The sequence below is a fragment of the Atta colombica genome, unplaced genomic scaffold, assembly GCF_001594045.1.
Source record: "Atta colombica isolate Treedump-2 unplaced genomic scaffold, Acol1.0 scaffold120, whole genome shotgun sequence".
Lineage (NCBI taxonomy): Eukaryota > Metazoa > Arthropoda > Insecta > Hymenoptera > Formicidae > Atta > Atta colombica.
The window spans coordinates 1,165,264-1,182,131 of record NW_017259207.1 but is presented as its reverse complement, the minus strand read 5'-3'; the positions used below and the strand labels follow the sequence as shown (position 1 = coordinate 1,182,131).

At 34.1% G+C, this 16,868-nt stretch overlaps 1 protein-coding gene across 6 annotated transcripts in view; it reads left to right on the top strand.

Moving 5' to 3' along the window:
• Positions 1-16,868, top strand: part of LOC108694582 (AF4/FMR2 family member 4) — a 271,647-nt gene that overhangs the window by 218,371 nt on the left and 36,408 nt on the right. The window lies entirely within an intron of this gene.

Genomic DNA, 16,868 nt, shown 5'->3' with positions numbered 1-16,868 from the left:
CTGAGAAAAAAGTACTAAATTTTAATAAACATTTATTTGAGAATAGTATTAGCTGAATATTTATTAAATGTAAATACATATTCATTTGATACACAAAATCAATTTGATTTAACTATCATCTTTACTAAATATTTATTTACCACAAGTAAATGTTAAGTTGATATTACTCAACAAACAACTATTTAAAATTTAGTATAATTTTCTCTAAGTTTAATTCTTTCTAACTAAACACAAAAACTAAGAGAATGCGCAGTCTGTACTTATTACTACATTTATATGTAACTATACCCGAGAAATGAAATTTGAGGAAATTTGAAGAAATTTGTGTTGTTGTTTAATTTTAATTATGTAACTTGCATTCAATTATTTTTGTATACAAGGACTGTACTTCAACAAAAGCGATCGCGTTTACTTATCCGTAAGCTCTTTCCTTCAGATTGTATTTCTGAGTTTCCCGCTGAGTCATGTAAATTTAAGCGAAATGCCCAGTTATACCAAAATTATACCCTCCTTAATCAATTGCCACGCGCCGAATTTACTGGTCGACAACGGAAGCGCGCGTGATTCTGAGGGAAAATCGTGAGTAATATCAGCCATATGAATATCCGCGTGACTCATTCCGTGAAGTCGAAATTCTCCTCACAGAACTCGGTCCTCTCGAAGGATTTGTTCGAGTGTATGAGAGAGAGAGTCACTTCCGGAAGGAAGAGATTACCGGGCCGAGACTCGCTTACTCAGAGAATCCCGTGTATGATACGCGAACATGAATGTCAGTGTGTCGTATACGTATGTGTGTGTTCGTTACGTCACATCGAGGAAGTCGATGACCCACCTCCACCTCCTCTTCCTCTTCTTCCCTCTCTTCTGTGCTTCGCCTCTTCTCTCTTTTTGTACCGCGCGCATCGTCATGTATTCGTTGTGTGTTCGGATATTCTGTCGAGTAAACCTTTGGTAACGTTTGTGTATTCTCCATATTTTCTGGGCGTGTGTGTGCTTGTGCAAGAGAAAAAATTCGTGAATGAATTTTGCGCGGTTCGCAAGGCGACAACAGATCAAGAAACAGAGAAAGAGAAAGGATCTTTGCCGTATTATTAGGTTGGTCGTGCACACTGGAAGACGGGCGGTTGAAAAATAGAATATGACAGATACGAAATTTTTCCGGAAATTCGCGTGCGACTACGAAGTATTATACTTAATCAATCCTGGCTGAATTTATATTTACTCGACATTGTATTATTCTTTCTTATTTGGTTCAAAAGAAGTTAATTTTTTATCCTTTTCGCAGACATCAATTATTATTAATCTGTTTGACTTAAAAATGTATTATCTTACTAATTTTTTTTATTAAAATTTTTTTTCTGATATTTGATAACTTCATCTATTAATGTAAAATCTTTTTTGTGAAAACAATTTTTAGAGTTTTTTAATCATATTGACTCACAATCGATATGATCGTAAATTTGAACAGATCAGCAGGTTTAATAATTATTTCCCATTTTATAAAAAATGTGATATTTGTAATAGACAGTATTGTTATTTTGATAGCACTTGTTATAGACAACTATTATTATTATTATCAAGCTATTTATTTTATCGCAGTATCGATATAATATTAAACTAATTTACGTAATGCTAAATTATGCTATTAATTGTGAAATGCGTTATATTAATATTTTTAGGCGATTAGTCAGAATTATGACATTTATATTCTCCGCGATCCGTCCTTTATCCTATATTGTCGCGGAATTGCGTTCTCACGATGGGGATTCTTTGGTGAAGGGGCCACAAGGGGATTCATCCCCTCATCGGTGATCCGACTCGTCGGTGTGGTTATTCATAAGGTTGATATCGGGGTGACTGTTGGATGCAAATCAAGCGGAAGTCAACGACTAAGCGAAACGACATCTAACCAAGTCTTTTGCTTCTCTGACCGAAAGACGACGAGAAGAGGGTGAGGAAATACGAAATGGAGCGTTAGTGGGAAGTACGAACGACTTGATTAAAATTCCGAGGGTTCGTTTAACATTCTCACTTCTCATCATTGCTTCGTTTCGATCCTAAAGGCAGTAATCATTTCCGAACTAACTTACCTATGATCTTTGCAAGGATTCTACTGAAATTTCTTACGAATTTTCCTTCTTTCGTGCAAAGAACCTTTTTCGGTTTGTTTCTTTATACGAAAAGAAAGGTATAAGGGTAAAGTATCTAAAACTTTAATTAGAGATGACAGTAAAGAACATTTTGTATTTGTGTTAGAATCCACTCAAATCATTAAAGTTTTATGTTGAATTTGTAACATATTTGTAATATATTCGAGCGTTAATTTAACAACAAAGTGATTATGTTATTTAAATATTTTGTGTTAAATTGATAGTCAGTATTAGTGTTAACACAATTTATGAGTAAGTGAACAAGTAGGATAAAAATAATGTATTTTAAATTCTAAGATAAAGAAATATAATACGTGTTAATTTAATATATCATAAATTTATGGTTAATTTAAAAAAAAATTTTTTTAAAAATGTGCTTTCATAGTTTGCTTATAAATGTATCAGTATTATCTCTTTTGCGTTAATTTTTTTATATGATATTTGTGTTACTGCCTAACATATTTTTGTATTGAATTAATACAAAAATTAGAGTGGACTGTTTGAGATATGTGAAATGTATTAAATTTATCACAAATTTTCCAACTCGTGCAGATTCGAGAATAATTTTAGACTCAATCAAAATAATTATGTATCTCTGAAGCTGGTAGTTCAAATGTCAAAACTTTCTGTAGCTTTGTTCTCATCATGCTTGAATTTTCTACATAATTATTTTGATGATTCAATAATTATTTTTCAGATTTCTATCTAGCTAAATTTTTAGATACTTCAAGAAAATCTTTCTTTTCATAATAAGAATTAATATTTATCGATTCCGACGATAGCACTTAATGTCGCGAATAATTTTTCATCTTGATTTTCAAAGAGATATCTACAAATAAAAGTACAATGTTATGCGAGTTTATAAGGTTGCTTGATGAAGGAAACTTTTCTGATCTCGAGCAACTTTATTATAAATGATATATCTGAACGATTTATTATCTGGGTAACATTTCCTTAGTGAAGTGTAATTACATGAGGAAAATTTAATATTATGCAAATCTGAGTCGAAACATGCTGCGTGCGCGAAACAACCATGCAGTTACTGACATTGATGTCAAATTACCGAAGCTCGTTGCGAATAGTAAATAGCGCTTATACTTGATCGCAACGTAACAGAGAGAACGTACAAGAGACATTTGTCCGGCCGGAACGCTGATTATGTAAGCGTTAATTAATTAATTAATTAATTAATTACCGAAGGATGTTAATCGCTTGAAGATCGCCTCTTGTGGCGAATTTCGCGATAGCGAACGTTGAGACAATGATATTAGCGATATGCGAAATAATAGTTCTCTTATGAAAATCGTCCCTGCTACCGCTGCTGCTGCCTCCTCGTGCGCCAGTAATTGCTTCAAACACGTATAATTACTGGCGAAGCTGCGCTCGCCCCGCCGCCAGCGTTCATCGCGCTGATGAAGGGACGTGCAAATTAGCGGAAAGGGCCTCGATGTAAATGAGCCGTTTAAGCATTCACAGCGTCGTCGTGCTGTAAAAACGCTGGTCCTATGCCGACCGCGCTTGTGCCGCCGTATATTCTATCATTTAACACTCTCTCGCCGCGGGTTCAAGGCCAACGAACTCGGAACTGACCCCTCGTAGTCGTGGTTTGGCTTATGTCTGTAAACGTCATCGTATGACCCAGTTTGCACAAGTCCGTAGGCCTCACGTATACGCGCAAGTACGCGTGTATACGTGCACATGATACCTGAGTGTACGATAGCTAACCCTGTGGCTCGAGGCGATCGAGTCGGCAGCGCTACGCTTTTATTATTCACGAGGGAGGTGCTTGCTTCGGCAGTACTAACATCAACTTTCGGAGGAGTCATCGGTTTTCTTCCCGGAGGCACGAAGGCTTCGAGAATTATGTCCGACTTAGTGGCTGCCTATGGGAATATGCATAATAAATTCCGTTATGCGTTATACGCTGTGTTGATGCAGCGATCGAGAAATGCGCTTAAGTAGGGTTACATCGTTGACTGATTTTCTTCTGCAACCAATTAAGTTATCTTTATTTATTTTTATTATAGCTGCTTTTAAACGAAATTTTTATTCATATATTCTTAATCTTCAAATTAAAATAATTTGAGTCTTTTTAGAACAAGCAAAGTTTCATTCTCAAATTTGTTATCAAATTTGAAAGCAAAGAAATATGGAAAGAAATGATTTGAAGCATTTAAAAATTTTACTGGATACAGATCTGAAAATAATTTTGTTACACTATCAAAATAATTGCGTAGGAAAACCTAGTGAGGAATGTTGCAAGAAGTTTTGTCATTCTAGTAATCAGTTTGAGTGTTCTACATAATTATTTCGATGAATCGATGAAAATTATTTTCAGATCTGTATCTAGCTAAATTTTTAATTATTTCAGTAAAACTATCTTTTCTATGAGAGCGGATTAAATAAATTTTAAAAGTTAAGAAATTATTTGATAGTGTAATAAAGATGTTGAAAAGTAATCCTGATTTTTTTCTACATTTTTTTCAAAGCCTAGAATAGCAAAAAAGAATTCAAATTGCAGAAGGGTTAGTTAATGTTAGTTAATTCTTAGTGAGAATCATTTTTTAAGCAGAAAATCGTAGAGGAAAAATATTTTTCGTATTCACGAAGGCAGCGCATCAAAGTTTCATCGTTTATCGAAATACAATAAACGAGTATTGGCCATTAACGTCGTACAAATTAATAATGTAGTAAAACGGCGAAGTATCAGACTTCAATTTGGTCGGCATTGAATTCTGCGAAATTCTCTAATATTAACTAACCATGCACGATTTCTCTATAACTTGTCCCGTACATCAGTATAATCGAAGCATCCAACCAGCCGTCCCAATGGTTTGCCAATCAATGGCGATGGACACACACGCGATGGTTTCCTGCAGGAAGGCAATTGTGCGGGCGAGAGGATGGAGAGGGGGGAGGGGATAAAAGAATTAACCGAATATAACCGGAGACGCCGCGGAGGCGTACGACCTTCGCCTGAGTATCGATTAAGCGGGTTAAGCTCAATGCCAGACCGAAAGCGATCTGCTAATCCACTATACGTATTGTCAATCTGATTATTATCGGATTTAAGCGGTGTAGTATTAGGGGAAGCTGCCCGAATTCCTTTTCCCAATGCCTAAGGGAATTTCATCCCATACGGTAAAATAAAGTAATCATTTATTTATTTATGTAATGTGATTTATACATTTTGATCCAATCTGAATGATGATTAGGAATATAATAATTGAAAAGTTGAGATTGTGGATTAAACTTTCTACTTATACTTTTGTAACGTGAACGTTTTAAGAATAATATTTAATGTCGACATTTTATCATCTTACGAATTTTTAAATTATCAGAGCTTAAAACTTTATTTATATAGAGAGTGAAATAAAATAATTATTTATTTATTTGCGTAATATGATTTAATCGTTTTGATTCTCGTGATATGAATGATGATTGAGAATACAGTGATTGAAAAGTTGAGATTGTGGATTAAACTTTCCATTTGTATTTTTGTACAATGAGCGTCTTAGAAATAATATTTAATATCAGCATTTGATTATCTTACGATTTTTTTAATTATTAGAGTTTTATATGTTTTATACGATCGTTGATTTTAGATGCTATATTTAATCTTACGTCGTGAATGTATTTATCTGTATTTGATTTAGTTTTTCGTTACTCAGCTTCTGTAAAAAAGCAGTCGGCATTCGAGCCACCTCGCCTATTAATTTATTCCAACAGTGGCGAAAAGACGAAGGGAGAAAAGGTAGAGTGGCGACGGGTTGTAGCAAGTCCGTGTTTTCCAAAGGAAACTTTTCACTCCGTAGAAACATATAATTCACTTTTGCACACGGACGGGATTTTTGTTGAAAGCCGTGCACAAGCGCGAGGTACTAGCCTGAGGTATTTCCCGTTCGAATTTTCAGCCCTAAAGAGAGCAAGCAGCGCCATGCAATATTTATATACCGCGAAACAGGAAATATATGTGTTAAAAATATCCACGGTCGTGTTCATATAGCCGCCGAACTTTTAAAATTTCATGCATTGCTTATAGCTGCGTATGCGGCCGCATTTTACGTTCGGTAAAGTATTTAATGACTCGGTGAATAATTACAGAGTCGCGTAATGTTTATAAATTCTATGCGATCCCACACTATAAGTAACAACAAGAATAATAAATTGACTATCTGACATTTATGCATTCTTTTAAACATTATAATTGAATAATTTGTTATTTTAGAAAGGATAATATTGTAAGTGTCTCTTAAAAAAATCTCACTGCTATCAAAGCACTTTGATAGCAATGCAATTGCATTTTGTTAAATATCCTGTTTCATTATTTTTATAATACATATTCTATTTATTATTTTTTTTAATTATGTAAACTTATATTTTATTTATATAAATTAGTGTGCCCTACATAAATGTAGGGAAGAAAATGAAAATAAAGTTAGATGAAGAGGGAAGAAAAGCAAGCTGTGGAATAGATGTTAGACATAGAGTCGAAAGCATAGAAAAGAGAATGTAAGAGAATGGAATGAGATAAAGCTGCTTGTAAATCAAGTCCGAATGGTAAGTCATTTGACTGAACTAAATAAATATATTAATATTTTATACAAATTTGTGTCTACATTAGAAAATATTTTTATGCACAAAGAGAATTTTTTCTTAGAATTTACCCTGAAAGTATGACAGTCGCGGGACAACATTGTATTTCGAAAAATTTTAATGTAAATTTCTTTCATTCATTAATAAAACTACAATAAAGTATAAAATAAGTTTGATCAATTTTACTGAAGTGCATGGGTAACCATTTTTAAAATATTATACCACAACTACCACATTTTTCAGGATAAATTTTAAAAGAAAATTCTTTCCGTGTGCTAAATATGCAAATTCATTTTTCTGTTACTTCAAAAGTAAAATTCTTCTTTAAATGAGTAACTCAATTTATTTCACTCACAATCATTTAATTAGAAAATTGCTGCTTTCTTTTTAATTCTCAAACGCTATGGATGTCCCAACGCTTAAGGTGAGATTTTTGATCATTTTGAGACGAAAATTTTAAAAAATAATGCTGAAGCTCCAATAATTGGTCAATATAATCAAAATATCAATAATTATAAATATCAATTTTATCTCATATGTAATCTTTACATAAACAAGAAACGACAATTATTATAGTTTTCGTTTTCGCATTTTGCGGGCCACATCTGAATGCGTGTTTATATAGATGGTATGATTCTCTAATTTTAAATGAGCTTATAATTGAAAAATTATTACAGCCTCAACATTTTAATATTAGAATTTTTGTCTTATAATGATCTCAGGAATCTACTATTAAGCTGTTGTTACGATCTGCGCAGTGTTTCGACGCTAATATATATTTACGCTAACATTCTTGCGCGGAGCATATCGATTCGGGTGCAAGAATTGTATTCGCATCACTCTGTCGCAATGTATGTGTCGTTTCTTTTACGATACACTTGCGGCGAATTTGCAGCAGCGCTGAATTTGCAATCTTGTTCGCGACATGTGTGGGGGGTCAGAAACTATCAAAACTCAAAGTACTCGAGAGAGTGAGAGAGGGAGGAGATGGAGAGAAACAGAGAATTATCCGGCAGCCCCCTTTTCGAGAAGTTTCCGAAGTCAGGATAACTTTTGGCTCCGACCAACGAGGCGAACTCTCGAGAATATCGCGTCGTGCTGTACAACCCGTTAATAACTATCCACGTTGACGTGTGCCACGTTTCCGGCCGACTTTATGCATCGTCATTCGTTGGCCCGAGACGAACACTATGCACACCTGGTGGGTGAATGAGCCTCACACATTTTCTTACAACGTAAATGAAGCGAGCCGTGTTTTATCATGGATGATCTTTATTTTTAATTTTTTTTTTGTACAGAAACAAATGTATATATGGTTTTGCTGAAGTATTTAAAAATGTAGCTAGATACAGATGTAAAAATAATTTTTTTTGAATCATTAAAATAATTATGTAGGACACTTAAATTGACTGAAGAATAGTTGAATATTAAAATTTTTTGTTGTTGTTCACATTAAAAGAAGTGACTTGTAATATGTGATTTACAAAAATTTTTTTTATTTTTTCATTAAAAAGTTTTCTTGTCAAAATTCGATTAGAATAATCAAATTTTGAATAAAGTAACAAAAATTTTAAATGAAAAAGTAAGAAAGTTTTTGCAAGTCTCATATTATACAAAACATTTTTTGCTAGTTCTAATACAAATCTAGAAATATTTTTGTTGAACCAAAATAATTATGTAGAACACTTAAAATTGATTGCTAGAATGTCAAATTTTTTTGCAGTTTATCATCATGCTTAATTTTGTTGATCCAACAAAATAATTTTCAGATCTAGCTAAATTTTTAAATATTTTAATAAAACCATTTTCCCATTTGTGGTCTATTTCTAAATTGATGCAACATCGTTTGATCGTTTTTTTCTAAATTGATGCAATCTAAGAAGTATTAAAAAATATATTAAATGTATTTTTCTAAATTTATCTCGAGATAAAGAACGCACTTTACTTGGAAATAGTACTTCCATTTTTTTCGCGGCATATATACGGCTTATCGTGTTACGATTTGCCATGGCACGAAAGATTGGACGAAGCAAAGAACCAAGTATCTCCAATAAATAGGATCCATTTCTCTGTCGAATGCCGGGTTTCCTTCGTTTTGCGATTTTACGCTCACTCGGAACGTCCTCTCGAAAAATCGAACTCGGTAACGACAACGCGAACGGGACATTTCGCAATTGCGGACGGGACGAACCGGCCAAGCGGAATGGAGATGCAAAGCCGCTCCAGATACGTTTGGATAAGCTCGAAGAAACCGCCCGCCGGTAGCGTTTATGCAAGTCGATTCCGCATCATGGAGCGCCCTGGAGTGCCGGCAAACTGGGTCGTCGTCATGCGCCGCACCGCGCCGGCCGATGGCACATGTCGACTCACGTTTTTCCCTTACATCCTTCCCGCGTATATAGCGCAGTCTGCCTCATCCCTTCTCAGCGTGATATTCCCCTTTCTCTCTTTTGATACAAAAGACTCGCCGACCGTATGACATTTTACATATTCTTATATATCCTTCGCCCAAAAGCGGACGGCACGTAACGCTTTCTTTTAAGGGGATTGAAAGTCCTTTTGAAATCGTCTTTATTTTATTGATTATTTTTTAAGTAAGTATTTTTCCAACTGCCTTTATTTGCACAAATATAAAAATTCTTTTCTTCAGTTAAAATATGAACGATAATGTAGTAAACACTTTATGCCAAAAACAAAAAAGGAAAATTATTATCTTGTTATCGGCTTCTGTCGTCGACTTGTAGCAATATTTGCTTTATATACGAGTTATTTTATATACTTTGTACATATAAAACAATATTGGTTTGGATTAGGGATTGACATGAAACAATTTGAGCTCTTAGAATTAGGCTTAGATATCTAATATGAAAGATTAATTAGTTCACAAATTTATACTTATTTATGTATGCATGCGATATTTATGTAGTAATGTGTAGTGATGGATCAATGACACATAAATTATAAGTCCTACTGAATCGGTAAAACAGACTTTAGGATCTCTTTAACCGGTTTTTTTAAATTGAATTATTTTAAAAAAATTACAATCTGGATCCTCTTTCTCCCTTTTTTTCTTTTAGATCGACTAACACATTGAAACATGGTTATTATAAAATGTAAAACAAAGTGAAATTGGGTTGAGGTAGATTTTTTAATGAATATAAGAAACCGTTTGATAGTTTTATTTAACTTTATTTTACTTACCTTTTATTATAATAAAAGAGAATATTTCGCTTATGTTCTTATTGCAATGTTTATATATAACAAAGCCGTCACACGTAACCTCGCTTCTTTCACACTTGACAGTGTAAAAAAAAGCGAATGCTTTTTGCGGGTAAACTCGAATAACCTGCCAATAAATGCGACTTGCCCTTTGTCGGGCAATGGCGTTAGCTTTTTTATCCTCTTTACCTCATTTTAAAGTTGAAAAAATAATATTCAATCTTTTATTTGAGGTAATAATACATAGGTAGATTATTTTTTATGTAAGTTAATGTAAGTTAAAGGAATTGCGAAATGAAACAAAATCAAGAAAATGAGAAAAAGAAATTATTAATTAACACAACAATCGCACATCCTTTCTTTTTTTATTTTATTCTTTCATTTTTTCAAAATGTAAATTGATGTATTTATAAAAGCAAAACTAATATCTCTTTGACATTACGTAATTACATCATTGCGTTTATTTGCGGGCGGGAGGGGGATTGCATTTTGTTGTCGGCTTGTCTCTTGATTTTATGCCTCGGTAATGCACTTCTTCGTGTTTCGCCTACATTCTCTTCGTCAGCTCACCGTTCGTACTTTCTTGCGGATGCAAATTAAGCGTTACAGTCAAGTAATTCCCTATCATCATAGTCGGCCGAACAACAATGAAGGGTATTGCTTAATATGACGTCGTATACGCGAGGAGGCAATCGGTTACCTGGAAGTGACTCAGAATTTCGTAGCACTACGAGAAATCTAGGTCACGTTGGCGATTTACGTTTCCCGACTGTGCCTAAAGTAATTTTGAAACGCTTGTGTTATCTGCGATCGTGTTCTTTCTTAAAAAGGAATGACATCGTCTAAAATAATATCATGGATGCACGGATTACGGTATTTCAATAAAGAAATATCGTTTCAAACTTGAGATAATCATGTTAAAGATGGTTCACTTGGATTTCACAGTATATTTTTATCAACATTTCTTATAAGAAAAATGTTAGTTTTTCGTGTATTTTATGAGGCTCTTATATTGCAAAAGGATTATCTATAATTAATTTGTTGTACAGAAATATTTTTCGTGATGTTAAAGAAACATATATATGTATATATATATATATATATATACTTTATTGAAATTTTGTGTGTGTGTGTGTGTGTGTGTGTGTGTGTGTGTGTGTCTTGGAACCTATTAAACCTTTTGTTATAGAAGAACTAAAAGAAAAAAAAATTAATCAACGCATACACTTATCTGAGATTAATATATTTAAAAATATATAAGTATGGAATTATTATTCCAATATCTAACTTTGTTATCGTAATTTCTCTTCGTTGATTTATTTATAGAGTGGTCCTGTTTTCGACTTAATATAATAATATGAAAATAATAATAGCTTTATTTGATATGGAAGTTAATTAAAATAAAATATATGCATATATATGACAAAATATTAAGAACATGAGCGTGGTTGCAGCTCAAAATAAGAGGTGACTTGACGCCTAATCTGAAATATTATTCTAGAAGTTTTAAAATTTTCAACCATGTAAAAAATAGCAATTTTAATTTATTATTAGCCTAAATATAGTATAATAATTAATACGTGAATAGAATAAAAGTATGAAAAATAAGATTGTGAAACAAATTATTTCAACTCATTACAATATTAGGAAATTTCATGGTCATCAGGATCCATATGTTCCAATTATGGGACAACTAATCGGAAGTTTTGTAGTGACATGACATTTTGCGATATTTGATTTGATTAAGGAATCCAAGCTGTCAGCTTGCGTTCCCAGCTGGGTGGTTAATTAACTTTGAAATGCACATGTTAGTTCGCAACAGTATTTCTTCTTAACGCAGATGACGTGGACGCCGGTTATTTCAATAAAGTATGTTGTTAAAAATCTTGCGATAATCTTTTCAATAAAGGAAGAACTGGTGATACACTTGTTACATATTATCAGCGCCATCGGTAACAGTCTTAATAAAAACGCAATAAAAATACTTTTGCAAGTCACGCTTCTACATCATGAATATGTCAAAATTAAATGAATTATATACTAGTGGCATGACATTTCAAAATATGAACCAGACTGCTCGTCGCCGAGACTGCAAAAGCTTAATTCAGGATTCATTCCTGCGTATATGATGGGAAATATTTATTGTTCGATTCATAGGATTCCAATCGATGATTTCTCTAGTTGGGAATGGGAGAACATGATGGAAACACGCTTTTAAATAGCAACTTCTGTAATTCGCGTTAGGCTCTTTGCATCATTATTACGCGCTGCTACGTGGAAAAGGTAGAGATGTGGGCCGTAGATCTGTCGAGAATGACTTATCGCCACCATCGGCGAACTCCATCTGCGTCATCGCGATAGCAGCACATGAACAATTCGACGTGTATCGCGGCAAAAAGTGCGCGATGCATCGCGTCGCATTGCCGGTTGCAACGAAGGAGGCAAAATGTAATCGAAGTTAGATGTATTAGTAGGTGTAATTAATACACACTGGACTCGCCCATTGGGGCGACTATAAAAAGGAACGTCTTACTTAGTCCGTCGAATACAAATGAATTTTCCATCACGTCTGCCGAAGTTGAAAATAAATGTTTATCTGATATAAAAAGAAATAGAGGAGAGGAGGCAGTTAGAAATAGATTGGTACTCTCAATTTTACAGGTGTGTACTTTTTAAGTAATTTTAAAAAGTATGTTGATATTAATTTTAACCCACGATTGGATTCATATCCTGCGCATTTCTTTTTTAAATACCGGGAGCATTTGGCTAAATAATGGTCTTTATTATTCCCTCTTCTTAAATACACAACTTTATATATATTTTTCTAAAGATGTAAGAATCACTAGAATTTTTGTATACATACTAAAAAGAAGTGTTTGTATTTAAAACACATAAGTACTTAAATCTAAACATATAGTCTTGTTTATTGAAAAAATTTAAAATTATAACATCTTTAAGTGTGTTTAAAAAAAATGGAGACAAGAATAAAACATTTTAATATCTTATAACTAAACACTTTTTTTTAGTGTATTTGTAAAAGTAATGAAAGATAACTCGGGACATGAACGATTTATGTGTATAATAAAGAATCAGAAAATCGTCGTCGTGTATAAATTAAGCTTGGAGGCTTTGAATACGGCCTTCAAACACAATTGAACTAAATTTGGTAATGATTTGTGCATGTATCTGGTGGATAAAGTTATATTATATACATAGTTAGTAACATTCTATTCTCCTATTCCATAACCTTTTTGTTCTTCACTTTTTTGTAAATTGCATCGCGTTCTATTATATCCGAAGACTTACAGCATAATTTGTTAAACTCTATAGTTAAACGTATCAAAAGTAATTATGTCACATGAATATCTGATTATGAGTTATTTCAATAAAACAAAATTCCATAATCCCTTCCCTTCGATTTAATCGACAATATTCACGGAGATTCGCGGAAGGGTGAATTCTGATTTTATCCCGGGATACGTCATTCCCTCGTCATCGAAATGGGCCCCGCTAAATCGCTTGCCCTCAGGTCATATTGACGTCTGGTTTGCTTTCGGAGACCTAATTTCGGGAACGAGGCTGAGCGATATAATGCGTCATGATTTCCTCGTGGATTATCTATCGAAATGTAGGAGTGAGAGGAGATAAATATCCAAAATTATGACGGTTGATGAAAGGGTATAAGGAGAACAAGGGAGAGTGGAGAAAATGATGTGACACGGAAGGAAAGCAAGTTGTGTGGCAGAGTTGTCACAAAATTAGAAATTATGAAAATCGGGGAAGTGTCAAAAAAATTGAAAATAGAGAAATTAAGGAAAAGTCAAGAAATTTTGCAAAGTTTTTTGGAAAATTAAAATTTTGAGTTTTACAAAAGTTTAATATAAAGAAGCTTGATGTATCACACCTGTGCAGTTTTAAATTACTATCAACTTAACAAGTAAATACAAGCAGTGCTAGCAAAATTAATAGTAATTTACATGGCTATGTTAAATTGATTTCTCAACAAAATATTTAACGGCTTCCAAATCAAGACGAAAATAGAAAAAAATTTCAGAATATTATTAAAAGCATCAGAGAAAATCATGAAAGTTTGTCTGGAAATCTGGAAAAAATTATGGAATTTTAGGATAAGAAATTTATGACATTTCTGAATGAGCAGGCAAGGTGGTCCAACCAGATCCTTTTGATCAAACAGGTGCACATGGAACTGCCATACGCCTGGCGTGTGCCGGCTAACTATACGCCTTAATAATACATGAACGCGATCCGTTCACGGCCGACACGCACGTATACATTAACATAAACACAGATCTCGCGCGCGCACAATGAACACATCGATCGATACGCATGTACGAGCAACAACTGGCCATCGAACGTTTCCGTCGAACTTCTCATTTCGTAGCCCTCGTAACTTTCAAGGCACTTTCTCGGAAAAGTTTGTAACGGGGGCAAAAATGATAGCACAGATAAAAAGAATTCTAGACAACACCGGCATTGTTAGCAATTTTTGCATAATTCTCGTTGCTATTGAAAAATATTTGCCTTTTTTTCACATCTGTGTACTTCAAAAATATAATTCCAATGTAAGTAGAAATTGTTAATTTATAACCCTGCGTTCGTATTAAAAGCTTTTATATTGATAATCCAGAATAATTACATTGGCTATTGCATCGCAATCGTTCTGCTTCGTACAAACTTTATGAAATGCATGCATTCTACCGGTTTGAAAACGTATTTATATAAAAATTCGGAGTTATCAAGCTATGTCATCAATTTGATAGGATTTATGTATATAATTTGAATATTAAATGTTCCACAACCTCCGAGACTCGTTTTAATTAACAATCTGGTCGGAGCACAGACCAGTGAATTTCAAAGTCTTTGGCATTTCGCTTTCGATGGAGCATTTAGTGTTTAGCGTGTCGTCTCCGATGCATATCGAATCGCGGAGCATATCAATTCACACGGCTGCATTAATTCCGCACCCTCGTGTGAGCGAGTCAGGTGGAGAGAGGGTAATGAGGTAAGGGAAACCAAGTGGGCGTCTGGAGAATGCTTGAGGTGTGCGTCGAGCAGGCGGCAAACACGAGGAAAGACGAAGGCCCTTACCCGGTGTATCGGTGCCACTTATGCACGATGCGCTCTCGTCGAGCGTGTGTGTTGCATTCGCGACTCGGCGTAGTGCACACGAGGATATGACAACAACGACGACGACGACGACAACGACGACATGCCTCGGATTCGATAGATGTAGAGGCACTCTACCTCGAGCGCGGCCGCGTTATAACAATATTTGCGTCCACAGTAGTCGCTTTTTAAAGCGAGCGAGAGAACGCTCTCTCGTAATTATTGTTATCACCCATTCGCATCACGATACATCGCAGCGCACCGTCGACTGGCGGTGGTTATTCATTGTTCCTTCACATCGGCTCGTTCCGAGCGATGCATCATCGTCCCGGCGCGTGCAAAGCGTTTTATCGTTACGAGGCGTCACGGCCTCTCCCTCACGGCGATCGTCTTGAAAAAGCTCAGGTAATCGAATCAGGTAACGAGCGATACATAATTCAATGGTGGGAAGAAGGCGGACAATCTTGTTTAGGAAAGTTGTTAGGAAGTTTCTTGCAATAGATAAGGAAACATATAAAAAGTGTATAAAATACAGTAGCTGTATAAGATAGAATTGACAATTTTAAGAAGTTGGAATATGATTTAAATCAACAATTTAAAAAAAAATCTATGTTTCCTTTGTCGTTTATGATTTACATCATTTTATAAAAGTTTTATAAAGTTTTGGTATAAGATTTGGATTCGTAAAAAGGGAGAAAAGGAATCTGATTATATTCTGATTGAAAGTGGACAAATCAGAATCATTCTTGATTGAATCTAATACAATTCTAGTTGAGATAAGCAAAATTGATATGATCAGAATCTTGTGATTTATTTTCAGTTAGATTTATTTTTAGTTATTACTCCAACGTATACACAGATTTTTATCGATAATAATTACAAAAATAATTTATTCCGAATTATACAGCGAGCGTCGTTATTATTTAAAAATGTGTTGTACGTATTTTTTAACAAAATGAAAATTATAACAAAATTACGAATTATTGTATTGTAATATTTGTAAGTGATACAAAAGATGTTTGCCACTGATTTAGAATTTGGACCAAAAATAAAAGAGTCACGTTTCTAAAAAATAATTAAGATAAAATTAAAAAAATCTTTAAACTATAAAATTGTTAAATATAAATATTGACCTCTTTTTCTTTCTTATTGAACTGTTTTGTAATATTTATACAGAAAGTATGAATTCTTGTTACTTTTGGCAGAAATTATATCTCTGATACATTCTTAGAAAATCTAAGGAAGAAATTTATAATTTAAAAAGTATATTTTAAAAGTTTATGTTTTTAGCATATTATTTTTAATTTATTCACCTTCGTCGTACAGGTTCAATACTGTTCTCGCATAGTCTATCACATGAATAGTCGGTATAAACTGGAGCTAGTTAAACACACAAGTGCCGATCATCGATGAATCTCTCGTCATTGAATGCATTAATTCGAGCCACGTTTAGTTACGTCGCAGCTCGGATTCCGTGATAAACTTCCGCTGCTCGTAAATGTTCAAAGCGCAATGAAATACGAGAGTAAGATATAACAATAGGAATAAATGCGGATCCAAGTCGGTATAAACAATATATCGATGCACTTTATGCGCAAATGTCGAAAACATGTACATTAAACAGCGAATAGTGAAGAGGAGATTAACAAAGATAATCGTCGAAAAATGTTTCATGGGGCTTTGATTAAATTTTACACACACACACACACACACACACACACACACACACACACACACACACACACACACACACACACACACACACACACAACATTA